The sequence below is a fragment of the Pleurodeles waltl genome, chromosome 10, assembly GCF_031143425.1.
Source record: "Pleurodeles waltl isolate 20211129_DDA chromosome 10, aPleWal1.hap1.20221129, whole genome shotgun sequence".
NCBI classification, from domain to species: Eukaryota; Metazoa; Chordata; class Amphibia; order Caudata; family Salamandridae; genus Pleurodeles; species Pleurodeles waltl.
In genome coordinates, this window is record NC_090449.1 from 933,294,197 (window position 1) to 933,310,946 (window position 16,750).

At 46.6% G+C, this 16,750-nt stretch overlaps 1 protein-coding gene across 1 annotated transcript in view; it reads left to right on the plus strand.

The window, feature by feature from the left end:
• Positions 1-16,750, plus strand: part of COL28A1 (collagen type XXVIII alpha 1 chain) — a 407,146-nt gene that overhangs the window by 364,140 nt on the left and 26,256 nt on the right. The gene's annotated exons all lie outside the window — the stretch shown is intronic.

Here is a 16,750-nt window from a genome sequence, read left to right on the forward strand (position 1 = left end):
CTGAGTAATATACAGTTCAAGGCACAAAATCTTGCGACTTGATCTGCATATGCATTTCCCAGAGAAACATAGTCCTGTCCTTTCGTGTGAGCACTGCACTTTACCACTGCAACTTCAGCTGGCACTTGAATGGCGTGTAACAATTCCCTTATCCTTTCCCCATTCTTCACTGGGGATCCTGAAGAAGTCAGGAAACCTCTCTGTGACCATAGTTGTCCAAAGTCATGCACAATCCCAAACCCGTATTGACTATCAGTGTAAATGGTGACTTTCATCAATGCAGACAGTTGACATGCTCTGGTAAGGGCTACAAGTTCTGCTACTTGTGCAGAATAGACTCCTTGAAGCCATCCCGCTTCCAAGACCCCTGTTACAGTACATACAGCATATCCTGCTTTCAAAATCCCCATCCCGTCTCTTAGACATGAACCATCAACAAAAAGAATTTGGTCATTTTCATCAAGCTTAGTATCCTTAATGTCCGGTCGAGGTTTTGTGCAAAATTCAGTCACCTGAAGGCAGTCATGCTCGACGTCTTCAGCGTTCTCAATTTCAGCATTTTCTCCAGGGAGCAAGGTTGCTGGATTCAACGTAGTGCACCTTTTCAGCTGCACATTCGGTGAGCCCAGAATTATCGTTTCATACCTTGTGAGTCTAGCTCCAGTCATGTGCTGCGTTCGGGAGCGGGTCAAAAGTATTTCAACTGAGTGAGGGACCATGACTGTTACTGGGTGTCCCATCACTATTCCTTCACTCTGCGTGAGGCTGATACCAACTGCTGCTACGGCGCGCAAACACCCTGGGAGTGCTGCTGCGACCGGATCCAAGGTAGCTGAAAAATACGCTACTGGTCTGTTTACGCCACCATGGGCTTGAGTCAAGACAGACAAAGAACATGCATCACGTTCATGGCAAAACAATGTGAAAGGCTTTGTGTAATCAGGCATACCTAAAGCTGGAGCCCTGCACATGCACTCTTTCAATTCGACAAAAGCATCCATTTCATCTCCTTTCAGCTCAATTTGATCCAAAGCATCCTTCTGGGTCAGTTTCAGTAGAGGCTTCGCTAGAGTCGAGAAGTTGGGAATCCACTGGCGACAGTAGCCCACCATTCCCAAAAACTTCCTCACCTCCCTCCTTGTCTTTGGTGGACTCATTTGAAGTATGCTTGTTATTCTTTCCTTCATTATTCTCCGTGACCCTTTCTCTATTTGGTGACCCAAGTATGTCACTTTCTTCTGACAGAACTGCAATTTGGAAGGCGACACCTTGTGTCCATTCCTTCCCAAATGGTTCAACAGAGCAATGGTATCGGCTGTGCAGCCACTTTCTGTCTTTGATGCAACCAGTAAGTCGTCAATGTATTGTACTAGGGTTGACTCGAATGGCAATTCTAACTCTTCCAAATCTTTCTTTAGAATCTGATTGAAGATTGACGGTGACTCAGAAAACCCTTGAGGGATTCGACACCAACTGTATACTCTGTCTAGGAATTTGAAACAAAATAGGAATTGGCTGTCCTCATGAAGAGGCACCGAGAAGAACGCTTGTGACAAATCGATGACTGAGAACCACTCAGCATCGCAAGGGACCTGGAACATTATCACAGCTGGATTTGGTACGACAGGGCAGCATTTGACTATGATGTCATTTATTTTCCTCAAGTCCTGCACGAGTCGGACCTTTCCACTCGGCTTTATTAGTCCCATTATTGGCGAATTACATGGACTGCTTAACACTTCTTTCAGTACCCCCTGTTTTACAAATTCGTCAATAAGTTGAGCAACTTTCATGAGGGTATCTTGTGGCATGTGGTATTGTGGGGTCTGGGGAAAGATTGCATTGGGCTTTACAGTCACCTTCACTGGTTCCACTCCTTTCATCAATCCCACCTCTTTCCCTGTCATGTCCCACACTTCCTTTCCAACTGTTTCCCGTAACTCGGCTGGAATATCTTCTTCGGTTATCATCGGGAAAAGGCAAATTAGAGGATACTCTTCATCTACAGTTTCCATCTCATCGCCCTCTACACTGTCCTCCTCTTCCCCATCACTGCTCGTCTGGATTGTTATTCCTTCGTTCGAACACATGATTGAACAACCCAACTTGCACAATAGGTCTCTCCCCAACAGTGCTATCGGGCTTGAGTCACATACCACAAACTGATGTACCCCTTGATAGTTACCGATGCTGACTGGTACCGGATCTGTTATTGGGTTCGTCAGATGTCTGTTTGCTACTCCAACCACTTGAACTGTCCTCCCTGAGAGTGGCAAATTTGGTACTTCACTGCTCTTAACAGTTGAACGTGTGGCTCCTGTGTCAACCAAGAACGAGACACGATGACCCATTACTCTTCCCTCTACGTACGGACCCTTTTGATCAACTTCCAAGGATGCTGCAAGCACACAATCTCCTTCTTCTTCTGAGCTCTCACTCTCCCATACATTGTTTATTCCACTCTCACTGTGTAATGGGAACTGTTGTACGGTGCCATTTGTACTCATTACCTGACCCGAGACCTGTGGAGGAACCATCACTTGCTGCTGACTCATTGGTGCCAAGGGTATTTGCATTTGCTGATTATGTACCATGGGTAACTGCTGTTGCATTGGCTGCATTTGCGTCATCTGCATACGAGGCATCTGCATCTGCTGCGGCTGCATAGGTTGTAATCCCTGCAATTGATTTACGGTCTGAAAATTTGGGTTTGGACCTCTCATTTTCGGTCCCCTCATTGTCTGAAATGCATTGACATCATTGTTTTGCTGACCAACACCTACACCTGCACCTGCACCTTCCTGCACCACCATCGGGCACTCGCGTTTCCAATGACCTACAATTCCGCACACGTGACACGGCATCACCTTCTTCATTGCCTGCACACCCGTCACAACAGTGTTTAAATCCGGACCATTATTTACAAAACCTCCTCTGCCTCTGCCTCTCGCCTGTGGCTGAAACGCCATGTTTCCCTGCAACTGCGGCTGCTGTTGCGGTACCTGCGGTTGGAACCCTTGCATCCCTTGCAAACCTTGTAAACCTGTCTGAGCTGCCTTAAGCTGCATCATCATCACCTTCTCTTTCAACCTTTTCTGCTTCACTTCAATTTCGTCGCTACAGTATTTCGCAAAAGTCAACACCTCATCAATCGGTTTCGACTGCCAGCAAATCAAATGCGACTTTATCATCTGACTTATCTCCGGTCTCAGCCCTTCCACAAACCTGAACACAAAGTGAAGCATGTCCTTCGCCTCTATTGTTTCCGTGCCACTGTAATTCTTGAACGCCTTCAACAACCTCTCATAGTAACTATGAATCGATTCTTTAGTCTCTTGGGCAGTTCGATCGATCTTCTGCCAATCCACATTTTTCGCGGGTACCTTAGTCTTCAAATGCTCAATCACCTTATAGTACAAGCCCATCACCATAGGTGATGGTGCACCAGTCTCCCTGTCTCTTTCTGGTTCACTTGTCGGCCAACCTACCGCTCTTTTGCAATCCTCCCACAAATCTGCTGGAACCACAACCTCAAAGAGAGTGTTCAGATCTTCCCAGAGACATTTTGCAAGCTTCACAAACCTATCAGTCTGCTGATACCATTCAATCGGTTTCTCTCTCAGTTTGGGAAAATCATCCGTAAATGACTGAATGTCGCTTCTGTGCCATGGTACATGTATTAATTTTCCCCCTGCTGTCTCCCTCATTGGTAACATGGTTACTGTTTCGCTACTCTGTGGTCTTTTCTCATTATGCTCTGTAGCACTGTCCCTCCTCTTTTCCTTTCTCTTTACCCACCTGCTTTCCCACTTGTCTAAGCACCTCCACACTTGTGCACTCTGCAGCAATTCTCTAAGGTGCGCCTTCATGCCTGCTGACCTCATGTGTTCAAAATCTGTGGCCCCAAAATCCAACCTATAGCTTCTGCTCAAGTGTTTCATCTTGCCTATGTCAATCCCGTTTCTGTCCGCTACTTCCTGCAAACTTTTATGTACCTTGTTCACTTCTTTCGTAATCTTTGGACATAGGTATCTCAGCTCTTCTTCCGTGTAGGACTCTAACCTATTCACACCCATAGTCCCTTCCACCAGTTCTTGTGCTTCCATGTTCAGCCTCATCCTATTCAGGTAATCTTCTCCTTTCCCACTGTCTGAGCTTTGTGTGGAATTCAAACTGTTGAACCACTGTGTCAGCTGTTGCGCATTCAACCCCATAAGTGTAGCGTTCACATCGACTGCCATTGATGGTTGCGGCAACTTTTCAGTATTCGATGTTAGAGGTATTATCAGTGGGGGACTCGACCTCACCAGTGTCGACTGAGCACATATGGGACTAAACTCCATCAAGGATCCAGATCCATTTGGCTGAGCCGCTATCGGAGTTATCCCTGGACTGTTCTCTATGCACCTCCTTTCTGTCCCATTCTGCAGCATTGATCCCTGACCACTCATACCTAAGGTAGGCTGACTATACAAAGGTACCGGTGGACCTACAGTAATGGGTAGCGATATCGCATCTGGGTTCTGTCCATTTCCCATGTTCTGAGGCACGTTCATTCCCACACTATGGGTCATCATTGCCGGCATGCCCATCTGACTCCCCGTCATTTGAGCATGTGCGTTTCCCCCCTGCATCTGCTTTTAAGGCATCAAAAACTGAGTTGATTCAGCTTGTGCCAATGTCTGGTTGTGACCATTCTGTACTCCCCTTACGGTTTGTTCTAGAATCATTCCTCCACTGTTGTCACTGCTGTAGTACCCTGGCATCTGCGGCTGATAATTTTCTGCTGGTTTCAACATGGGCACATCTGGATATATTCTCCTCACCTGCGGTATCTGCGGGGTGAACAATAAACTCGGGTCCTTAGATCCCGATGACGCTCCTGAACTCTGGGTTTCACTGTTCTGTACCGATGCCGGAGGGGCAGAACTGGTACTTGCACCTTGTCCATTCTCCGCATAAGGTGGTGGACGGTCGTTCAGCAATTGCATTATTAACTCCTCATCCTCTAACTCCTCTTCTCTTCTCAACTTTTCCTCGTCCTCTCTATCCTTGGAACACTTTCTGTCTGTCTTACAGGTAGCTTTCTTGCCTGTCTCCTCTTCTTCCTTAGTAATTGCGGGAAACAATTTTATCCCCTGCAATACATCTGACCTCCACACCTTTTGTGCATTATCCCACCTAGCATCCGCTAGTGTCTTTTCTACCTTCCTCATCCTTGTTTCAAACTTATTTTTCTGTTGCTGTCTAGCCATTAATTCCCAGATTGCTAGAGCCTCAAACTGGGATGGCCTTGGAGGCACCTTCATGTCATACATCGTGAATCTCAAATTCTCTAGGATCCTTATATTGAATGTCCCATGTATCGGGAACGCTACGCTCCCATGTTTCTGTGTCAGTTTGTGCCATTGCTTTAGCCAAAGACACGGACCTACCCCTTTTTCCTCCATTACAATGTAAGCTGGTGTGCCCTCGGGCGGCGTCTCCTCTCCTACGCTCGCTTTGATGTAAGACTCCCCCTTCATCGCACTCCTAAATGCTTTAAGGAATTTCATTTTCTCGTCTTTTATTTCACAAAGTTTATAATCAATAGGTTACTTTTATTCCACAAAATTTGTAATCAATAGGTGACTTTAATTCCCGGAATACTCTTCGCCTGCCTTTCCCCTTGCAATCGAGCCCCATGGACTGCGTCCAATCCGTGCGTGACCCTTCTCTCCAACCAACCTATCCCAGCGCGGCTCCTAGTGACGTCACACTCACACACACTGCGGCTGACAAAGCCTCGCGGCTAGCCTTCTTCACTCAGCTCCTCTCGTAACAACTTCTTGCATGTATCGCGAGCTATCAAAAACTAAAACAGATCTGTCGGTTTACTACAGATGGGGTAACACAGTCGCTTCAGGACCTTAGGGACCTTTCACTAGCCTCGGCCGCTATTCCGTCTTTCTCGGTCCCCACGTTCGCAAGCAAATCTGACCCGCAGACCTACTCTCAACTTGTCAATGATCTATTCTGGTGCACTTAGAATCTTGTCAAAGCCCGAAGTCGAAGTTTCTTTCACTCCCTAACACACGTACCGACTCGTTGACCACGCCCGATCAACCTACTAAACCGCCCAGACCACAACATGGATCAACATACTCCGGAGTCTCTTGACCTCGCAGGGCCCGTCTCAACAACAACAACCACGTGGACCTTTTTATGCACAAAGCGCCACACGCACATGAAGTTCGACGACTTCCCTACTCTCACACTCGGAGCCGCACCTCCGCTATTTCTATGAAGTTCGACGACTTCTCTACTTCTACACTCGGAGTCGCACCTCCGCTATCCTCTAAAAGAAAAAAATTCCTCGCACCCTTTTCACACACCCTGCGGCAATAAGCTTTGCAAGCGCAAAACCCTAACTTCACTCATACCATCACTAATACCGCCAACGCTGTTTCCACACCTCCGTTCTCTCCATTCGCAAGCTCCGAGATCCCGGGAAAGTCGCGGTTCACCTAGCCCATCATCATTCTGTCAATCTATTTTATCCAAGAAAAATCTAATTCAACTTCTCGAGTGGGGTCTCAAAATGCGTAACCGTTAATTCAACACCATGTACTTTAAGAGTACAGGGTCCCAAAAGACGAAACCATCCTCTGCTACCATCTACTGATAGAGCGGTCCGTAGTAATAATTTACCTGTGTTCGGACGCTCTTTAGGCCGATGAATCTTTTGACTAAGTGGGAACTCTCTGTACTCTCAATCAATCAATTTCCTGAAATCAATAATCAATAACGAACATAAGCGATATCTTGATCAACATAACACTTAACAATTAATCCAGAATACATTTCGGCGAACCCTGACCTTTCAGCCAGGAATAACCACACCAGTTTATTGCAAAGTTAGTGAATTTATTTCCCTATATTAACAAAGCTAGCACAATATAAATGTGTCTCAACACCAAATGATAAACATATATGAACATTAATAGCTGTCCATAGCGGCGAAACAAGTGTAATCTATGTAGCATATGAATCACAAGGCATTCGATAATGGCAATGCAAAGCACTAATACGATAATCTGTAATGAACTAATGGCATACATTTAGTCAGCATAACAAGATCTCAAATTGCATCGTGCGACATATGGAATCCTCATCTAACCTCAAATTAGCATCGGCATGTGGGACTTCATGCAAAAACAATTTAGCAACATTAATTTAGGAAAACTCCTAGCTAGGGCTCTTATCAAAATCAGCAGTTGGTTACCTAAGAGAAACACAATGCAATTTTACAATTTCCTTTCATATTTACCAATTACGATCAGCATACAAGAAAGTCTTCGTCTCACAGGTACCGTTCTTCGGTCAGCATGGGTACCGTTTCGATCAGCATGGGACGGGGCAAAGGGGCAGGGGTGGACGGGGCAATTGCCTCACGGCGGCAAAGTAAAACTACTACTTCATGCAAAGGGATCAAAGTTAAAGTCTCTAGGGCAAGAATCATCAAAGTCTCTTTCTCTCGATTAGAGAAAGCATCAAAGTCTCTCTCTCAAAATGGCGTCGCAGCAAAGTGGGCCATAATAGCTACGAAGTCTACAAAATGGCGTAGTGTCCGGGTAATGGCCGATGATAGCGCAAAGGCTACCTTCTTCTCGTGCACCTGGGTTTTATAGACAACAGTTCGAATCCAGTAGGGTCTCCATTGGAGGGTTTATAGGTTAGCTTCAAATTGTCCAATCAAAAACACCAGTTCTCAAGCTTTTACTTAAGCATACATTATCCTTGGAGATGGGTACGCAAGTTGCAACATTGTCTACCAATTAGCTCAGTTTCAGAGCCTCCATTGTCCGCACCTGCAAGTCGACCTTGAAGTAAAGAGAAAATATGCCAGGCTGGCACGAAACTTTAAGATAAGCATGCGAACGGTTTCTGTGGAAAAGTACAGCTTCAAGCAAAAATACACGTTTAATAGCACAGTGGAAAAATACGAGCATCTAAACCGTGAGACCAGGCCACTAGGCCAAAGCCTCCGCTAAAGTAATGCTAAGCTAAAGCATTTCAAACAAGCAAATCGTAGCACACGTTTATGATTATGTCGGATTAGTGCAATTCTAATATACCACGTTATATAAAGCACGCTTATATATGTTGGCAAACTACTCTGAGGGCACATTTTGTTCCCGTACAATCTTTATTAGTTCGGGTAAAGTCACACATGATTATTTCACACTACGTTTATGCGTTAATAAATCAAAACCTTCATTTTCTGCTTCATCACCCCTCCTGTCAAGTTAGGTCTAATTGTTTTATGTGACCTCTGGACAAAGTAATAGCCACTCGTTCTCCATTCCATCCTCCTGATGCCCGTGGACTTCCAATGGGGATCAAATTGATTACAAAAGCTAGAGAGCGTTAATCAATAAAGACATATGGGGCAACAAATATTATTCATAAATAAATTCATCTACTCAAGTGCACTACCACTGTCAAATGATCTACGTTGTAGCCCCATTAGAAATAAATGCAGCAGAAATTACATTTGATTAAACATGACAAGAGCACAACTAAAGATGCTGACTTACAGTTTACAACGTGAGTGCTGAGTACAGTGTATCCAACTAAGGAGGGCACATTTGAGTTGAGCGTGAAAGTTTTTATTATAAGCTCTCTCTGCCTTATGAAATGCGCTGGACAATATAATTAAATGCATTTGTGTGGTATCTCTGAATCTAGCGCAGACATGCTCTTCTTTCACAGATAAGATTGACTGGAGCTGAGACACAATATGGCGCGTGTGAATGTGTATTTGCGGGGGTCAAAAACAGGCTTTTATCTTCTCTCAGATTTTAAATGCTCAAAACGTCGATGTGAAACCCCCTAAATGCTAGCAGTGTCAGTGGTCAGCCATGTCACCTACAGAGCTGCCATCAATGAGCTGAGGGGGAGGAAGATCCCAGCAGACACTGAGGGGGAGGAGAGCAGGGCTGAGAAAGCAGATCCGGCCAGGAGAGATGGAAAACCCAGGCTGGAGCCCCATCTAGGAGTGGATTCCACCTCCTCCTCCCATATTCTGAGCCATACAGTAACAATCAGTCACAGCAGCAGAACCGTCATGACTGGGAGTGTTATAAAATACTCCCTTTTACATAAACTGCATTAACCTGACAGCTTACTGTGCTGTAAGTAGCTCCCACGGGGTTAGTAAAACAACAAGTCTGTTTCTCTCCTTCTCTTGCTGCCACTCCAAGCGAGGTTGATGGTCACACAACCCAGGGCACACTGCATAAAGCAGCAGTCCGGAGCATAGCCCAGCTTGCATAACGTTAATACCAGATGAAGGGACGCTTGGCAGCACTGTCTAGAGCCCTACTCTGCTGGCTGAGCGCAAGTCATTCCCGGCTGTGAGGGAGGGCCTCCTACAATACGAGGCACCAAGGGGAAGGGGAGAGTGCTGAGAAAAACACAAGCCAGAGTAGCCAGCACAAAACTGGCCTCAGCAGGAGCCTTGGTGAAAAAATAAAAACAAAAAGAGCAGCAATGGAGAGTGAATAAAAACAAAACCATAAATAAACAAATGAGTAAGACAGCATGGAGGAGGGAGCAAAGTCTTTGAATGCATAGCCAATGTGACCCGATAAGATTTACAACCCTATACACAGCAGAGCTGGGAAAGACAAGCACTCCTCTCCACTCCTCTCCTCTCCAGTGCTCCAGATGAAAGATCAAGGTAGTCCGTGAACACATCTTAAAATGGTGAGTAGTGTATTAGTTTGTCCGATTGCCATAGGAGGTCACAAAAAAAGAAAAAAGGTGGGACAAAGAGTAAGATTACCCAGTAGCAAGCAAAGATTTTTAAAGGACACTGGCATAGACAAATGACAATCACTGGGTGGAGTTGAAGCACACAAACCATCTACAACAGGTCGTTAAGCGACATCGCATGTGCTGTCTACGCTTGACCTAAAAATAGAAAAGGGTGGTCTTTGATTCAGAGAGAAGTCACTGGGAAGTGGCCCGGCAAGATTTCAGGGAGTAGATGGGGCTGAAATGAGAATCACAGAGTATGCCTGAGGCCCTGGGTTAACTTTTTGATACACATATCACTGTAGCTGACATCAAGGTGTGAAAATCTTTGGGGGTCATTTTGACCTCGGCCGTCTTTTTGAAAGACCACCAAGGGACCGCCGTGTGGAAGACCGCCAGTGGTGGCGGTTTTCCGCTCGGCCTATTATGACCGTTGGCAGCTCTCCGTCCTTTTTCGGGCAGAGAGCCGCCAACAGCCATACTGGCGGGAGGCGGGGAAGTGGAGGTTGCTCCACCTCCACCGCCACGCCAACAGAACACCACCCAGCGAATCACGTCCTGTGATTCGCCATGGCGGTGTTCTGTTGGCGGTGTGGTGTAGGCGGAGCTGCCCCCATGGCTCCCGTCCCCTCCCGGAGGATCGTCGGACCAGGTAAGTCGATCGTCCGTGAGGGGGGTGGGGTGTGTTGGGTGTTTTGTGGGTGCATGGGGGTGTGCGTGTGTGTATGTGAAGGGGGGTGTGAGTACGTGTATGCTTGCGGGGGTGTTGTGTGTATGGGAATGAGTGCGTGTATGTCTGTGGGTATGTCAGTATGGATGTGTGCGTGAATGTTTGAATGTGGGTGTGCGTGTCTGCCTGTGTGTGTGTATGTAGGCATGTATGTTGGCATGTGTACGTGTGAGTGTGTAGGTGGTGCCTTCATGCGTGTCGTGTGGGAATGGGTGATGTGATGTTGGGGGTCGGGTGGGGAGGGGTCCCTGCCACCTTTGGGGGGTAGAAGGGGTGGTGGGGGTGTAGGGGAGAGAGTTGGGGTGGGGGTGGGGGGTGGGAGAGACCCCTATCAGTGCCAGGGAAGGAATTCCCTGGCACTGATAGTGCTTACCGCCATGGATTTCATGGCGGTTCAAACCACAGGAAAACCACGGCAGTAAGCCGGGTCAAAATACCGCCGGCGGTATAGTGACGGCCACCGGGCTGGAGACCCAGGTCTCCAGCCCGGCGGTCGTCTCCACCCTGGCGGGCAGAACGGAGAACCGGCGGATGACCATGGCGGTAACCGCCATGGTCATAATTCCATGAAGGGAGACCGGCAGCCAATCGACTATAAGAAGGAGAGCTTGAGGCCCCCAAAACTTCCAACTGTCAAGCAGCCAGACGGGCTGTGCGAGGAGGGTAAGCACTTCAAGGCTCTGCCTGCGACTAGGGCTGGAGGTTAAGGTCTCCTGGTCTTCCAGCTGGGTGAGAGGATGTCACCTAGGGACATCCAAGACCACCTGCTTCTGAAGCCTGGGGCACCAGTGCCTGCCTTCTTGCAAGGACCAGTGAGTTAGAGGAGAGCGCCAGGGGGGCAAGATCCAGTGGCGGATCCTGGCTAGTGGATCCCTGTAGCAAGGTGTGAGGAAATGGCAGCTGCATTGATCTGGTCACTGCCTGGGTGCAATTCACGTCTGCGACCCCATATGCCAGTGGTGCTTGTCGCAAAGTTTGTCATGCAATTGGACTGAGCTTGTGTAAGCCAGCAACCCTGCATGCCAGATGGGGTTGCCATAAAAAGGAACATGCTGCTGTGCCGATTGGTCCTTCCCAGAGTAAAGAATAGTTGTGGTGACTCCATATGCCAGGGGGTGCCACTGGGGGAAGACAAGGACCATAGCCTAGTGGATGCCATCGTTGTAATGAAGGTCACCGTAGAGGAATGGCTGAGCCTTGGTCCTGACTGAAGATCAGAACCAGCTGCCTCCAAAATAAATGCCTCCCCCTTTTGTTGTGCAGGGAAGACCAAGGGCAGCTTACTGTTGCATTGGAGGAGCACCAAGGACGCCGAGTCGCAGCCCCTTCAGAGCTGCATGTGTGATACTCACCTGAGGCAGCAGCTGCAGCCACTGCACCAGCGAGAGTAGCACTCTTGGAGGCTCCAGTTGGACAATTCCTGCTGGTGCGGGTAAGACTGGACGAAGGGCCTGAAGGCCCTAGGGGAACTTGTCTGCCAGATAGCGTTTCAGCGTTAGCACACTTTTTGACTTTTCAAACTGAGTCGGAGTGGTAATCCTGAGGCTCAGGTGGCTAAGGGGAGCTACCTTGAAGGTTGCATAGTGAAAGGTAATAACCACTACCATTGGTGACAGGAAAGTACTGGTAGCCCCATGTGTCCTAAACACTGTAGCCCTGACCTTGGGGGGCTGTATATATTGTGTGTGTATGCCACATTTTGCTTTGTAGGAAACAGTTGGGAGCACACTGCCTCACACTCCAGCGTGCAGTTTGCCCCAGTGCTTTATGGTGAAAGCAGTGCAAATTTGTGCTTACTTCATCTGTAGTCTATAGTTTTTGCCTATAGGTGGAGGAGGTGCTGTATATCTCTAGACATATGTTTCTGGGTTTAGCCCTTTATCAGTAGAGAGCAGCAGGCTTTTTTCTGGGGTTGCTGAAAATGCTGCCAAAGTCCTCTTAGGTCTTAGTAGCACTCAGTGGCTCTAGTTGGAACTGCATTTACCAGGATGCACAGGGGCAAACCTTTTTGGGATGCGAGGCAGTATTCTCCCTACTCCCTTCCTGTTTAAAAGGCTCCCTGGAGCCAGCAAGCTGACGAGCTGCAGAGGTGCACCTGTGTGCCTGTGAGTGGTACTGTAACCTGAAAGGAATTGGGCAGCATTTCCAGCAACCCCAGATGAATTTTCTTTTCTCTCTACTACTTCTGCACTCTACTAATGAAGAGCTAAACCCAGAATCACGTGGCTAGAGAAATACAGCAATGTATGCACCAACTTTGGTGAAAAACTACAGCTAAATTTGAAGTAATCACTAATTGTGAACTGCATTTACCAGGATGCAAAGTGGCGAAGTGTGCAGGGATGTTAGGCAGTGTGCTCCCAACCCCCTTCATGTTTAAAAGGCTCTCTTGAGCCAACAAACTGATGAGGTTTGGAGATGCACCTATGTGCCTGTGAGTAGTACTGTGACCTGGAAGGAATTTGGCAGCATTTCCAGCAACCCCAGATGAATTTTCGTAGCTCTCTACTACTTCTGCTCACTACTGATAAAGGGCTAAACCCAGAAACACATGTTTAGAAATATACAGCAATGTCTGCACCAACTCTGGGGAAAAAAAACTATAGCTAAATCTGAAGTAAGCACTAATTGTGAAATGCATTTACCAGGATGCACAGGGGCTAACCATGCTGGGATGTGAGGCAGTGTGCTCTCAACCCGCTTCACATTTTGCTTTGTGGTCCTATCTAAATGCTCCTTCTGTCATATAAGAAAGCATTTGACTGGACAACTGGCATGGGCAGTGCAGGGGCCCCCTAACAGGGCCCCACCATGATTTTCACTGTCTGCTTAGCAGACAGTGAAAATCGCGACGGGTGCAACTGCACCCGTCGCACCCCTGCAACTCCGCCGGCTCCATTCGGAGCCAGCTTCATTGTTGCAGGGCATTTCCCGCTGGGCCGGCGGGAAAGCCAGAATGGCCTCCGCGGTCTTTTGACCGCAGAGCGGCCAAGTGGCGGTTCCCGCATGGTGGGCGGCGCCTGCCGAATTCTGAATTAGCCCCATAGTCTGGGAGTGATAAATCAAAGGTAGTGCACAGAAGAAAAGTGGCTAAGAAATACTGCTCCACCACAAGATTTATAGATGAGGAAACTGAGTCTTTGTCACACACCTGACTATGTTGAAGCAATTATAAGTGGTGTTAGAGGGGAGTCGTTCCTATTGTTGTCCTTCATATTTCCCAACCCATTACAGGTACTATATCATGAAAAGAAGTGAATTTGAGGGATAAAAGTAGGGGAACTAATCAAATATGACACCATAGGCGTCATTGCTAGTATCTACAAACCAAGACAGTCAAAGACACACCTCATGCTCCACTAGCTGTGACAAGCACACTTAAAGGGAGGTGAAGAGATAAACCGGTCTTGGCACCCAGAGAAGACATGTCCTGAGGTTCTGGAAGGATTAGTGTTCGAAGTAGGCAAAGGTCAACAGACTCGGTAACAGTATGAAGTGAACACACCTGATCAAATATGCCTTCGGCAAGTATCAGAAGGAGTTGTCCTTTGAGGCTGAGGATGAAACATCGAATGACACATAATGTGATGCACAAGAGAAAGAGCCCTCCCTGCTTAACCTGCTCCAGGCAGTGATCACCTCTCGAACAGTAAGTACCAAAGCAGAACATCAGCTCTATTGCTATAGAAATAAAAGTGCGTGCAGCGGACATTGAGGACATGCTATATCTAAAGTGTTGCAATTGATGAGCAAAACCATGAACCTCCAACAACTCCTCAAAGACTCAGAAGACAGACCGAAGCACAACAAGGTTTACTGGTTGATCTGAAAAATCGGAGGAGCCTAGGGCTACCTGTACGTAGTATTTTGCACATCGCAAACAGCAAATCTTGCCGTTTGCGATGTGCAAAATGCACTTTGGCACGTACAAACCCATTTTTGCGATTCGGTAAACTATTAACGAATCACAAAAGGGATTGCGAGTCACAATTAGGAAGGGGTGTTCCCTTCATAATTGCGAGTCGCAGTCCCATGTATCATTGTTTTGTGACCGCGAATGCAGTAGCAAAACAATCGCAGTTAGCACCAATGTCACATTGGTGCTAACCAATGTCACACTGGTGCTAACTCATTCGCAAACGGGAAGGGGTTCCCTTTGTGAATGGCAGTAAAAACTGTTTTTCAGAGCAGGCAGTGGTCCAGGGACCACTGCCTGCTCTGAAAAAATGAAACAAAAAGTTTCATTTTTTATTTTTGAAATGCATCTTGTTTTCCTTTAAGGAAACTGTGCTGCATTACAAAAAAAAAAAAACGGCTTTATTTAAAAGCAGTCACAGACATGGTGGTCTGCTGTCTCCAGCAGGCCAACATCCCTGTGAGGGCAGCCATTTCCAAGGGGGTCACAAATTGCGACCTACCTCATGAATATTCATGAGGTGGGGATTTGCGTCCCCCTTGCGAATTGCAAATAGTGTTATTGACACTGTGCAACATACGCCCATATGTATACTTTTTTAGCGCCACATTTGCGCCGCTTTTTGACGCAAAAGCGGCGCAAACTTACAAAATACAATTGTGTTTTGTAATTTTGCGTCAAAAAATTACGCAAATGCGGCGCTAAAAAAGTATAAATAAGAGCCTAATGTTTTTACAATCAGAGGGATGCACTTGTCCAACATTTATGTTAAATGTGATTAACTAAGTTGTGCCTTATATTTAGGAATCGGTTCAGTGCTTGCCATTCTGTACATTGCTGTGAAGAGCAGCCTTGAACGTTTATTATCACAATTCTAGCACTAAAGATCATAAATGTCAAAATCACTTCTCTCGTGTGGACATCACTCTGAAATGAAATTTGGAAAAGCAAAACCCCAGCCTCAGTACAAAGTGTTATTGTGAAGAAATGAAAACAGTATGAGACCTTACAATAGCTTGTGCTACATGCAGTCTAAAAACTAAAATTACGCTGATAGCAATTTTAGCAGTTTCACCACAGGGGAAACATATATTTAGGCACACGAGAATAAGGGCCCGATGCACAAAGCATTTTAACAGTTGCAAACACTCTAATTTGGACTTTGCTTGATCTTTAAATACACTTATCCTATTGTAGGAATCAATAAAGTTTGATTGATTCCTAAAATGGGATTGCGTCCCAGGCATGGTGGTTTGCTGACCATAGAAGGGCACCAATCTGAGTGTGCCACACGTGCAACCCACCATATTCTAATTCCGGAGGTAGTTTGGATTGTGACTCACTCCGAATCGAAATTTTGCAAATCAACCTGTTGGTCATAGGTCGGTTAATTAAATTCTTTACTGGTATCAAAAATCAAATTATAACCAGTAACTGATATATTGAGCCCCTATATTCGTGGCCACCTATACTACATTAGCCATGACGTTATTAAGGGAAATACTAGTATAAAAATGGCTAAAATAGAAAGTGGCATTAGGAAGCGAATGCCTCCTAACCACCCATGTTTCTTCCCTGCTCCATAAAATAGACAGTGATACGCACAACCCAATTAAGACACCAACCTGCCTGTCTAACGACAACCCTTTGGACAGAACGTGCACAATCATACCCGCAGGCCACGTCTTATTTGTAGAAGACCAATTGTGCCCTCACTTTAAGCCTTTCCTTTGGGAGTGGACCCAGTAGGAGGGAGGGATTTCAAGTTGTTGGTAGCTGCTGCAACCTCTGGACAGCTTTTATCATGATACACCTTCCCCCGGATCATGGGCTGCTGCTGGATTCTCACCCACTGCCAGGCACCAATACTCAATGAGAGGAGAGTTCTCTAGTGGAGAAACAATCTAAAGGATGCTTTACAGAGAAAATCCATCATGTACACCTTCCTTTTGCATTGCCAGTCATGTATTCATGGATGAATGGGGCTGCTCCAGAACTGCCTTGTGGTAGATCTTCTAAGAGATATAGTCCAACTAGACAGAACCGGTGCTTCCTTGCCTGGCAGCAGGAAGGAAACATTCATTTAAGCAGCTTTAGCTCGTTACAGACTGGATGTAAATTTCATCTGAAGAAGGCGGAAATCGGGCACTTCTGCTTTCTTTACTAATTTACTTCCGGTGGGGAAACAGTCTGTAGGAGGCTCTACAGAGAGGGTCAGTCACGTAAAACTACCTACTGCATCACCAGTCAGGCAATTGTAGATTTGTGTTGTTGCTCCAGAACTGTCTGGTGATACCTCTTCT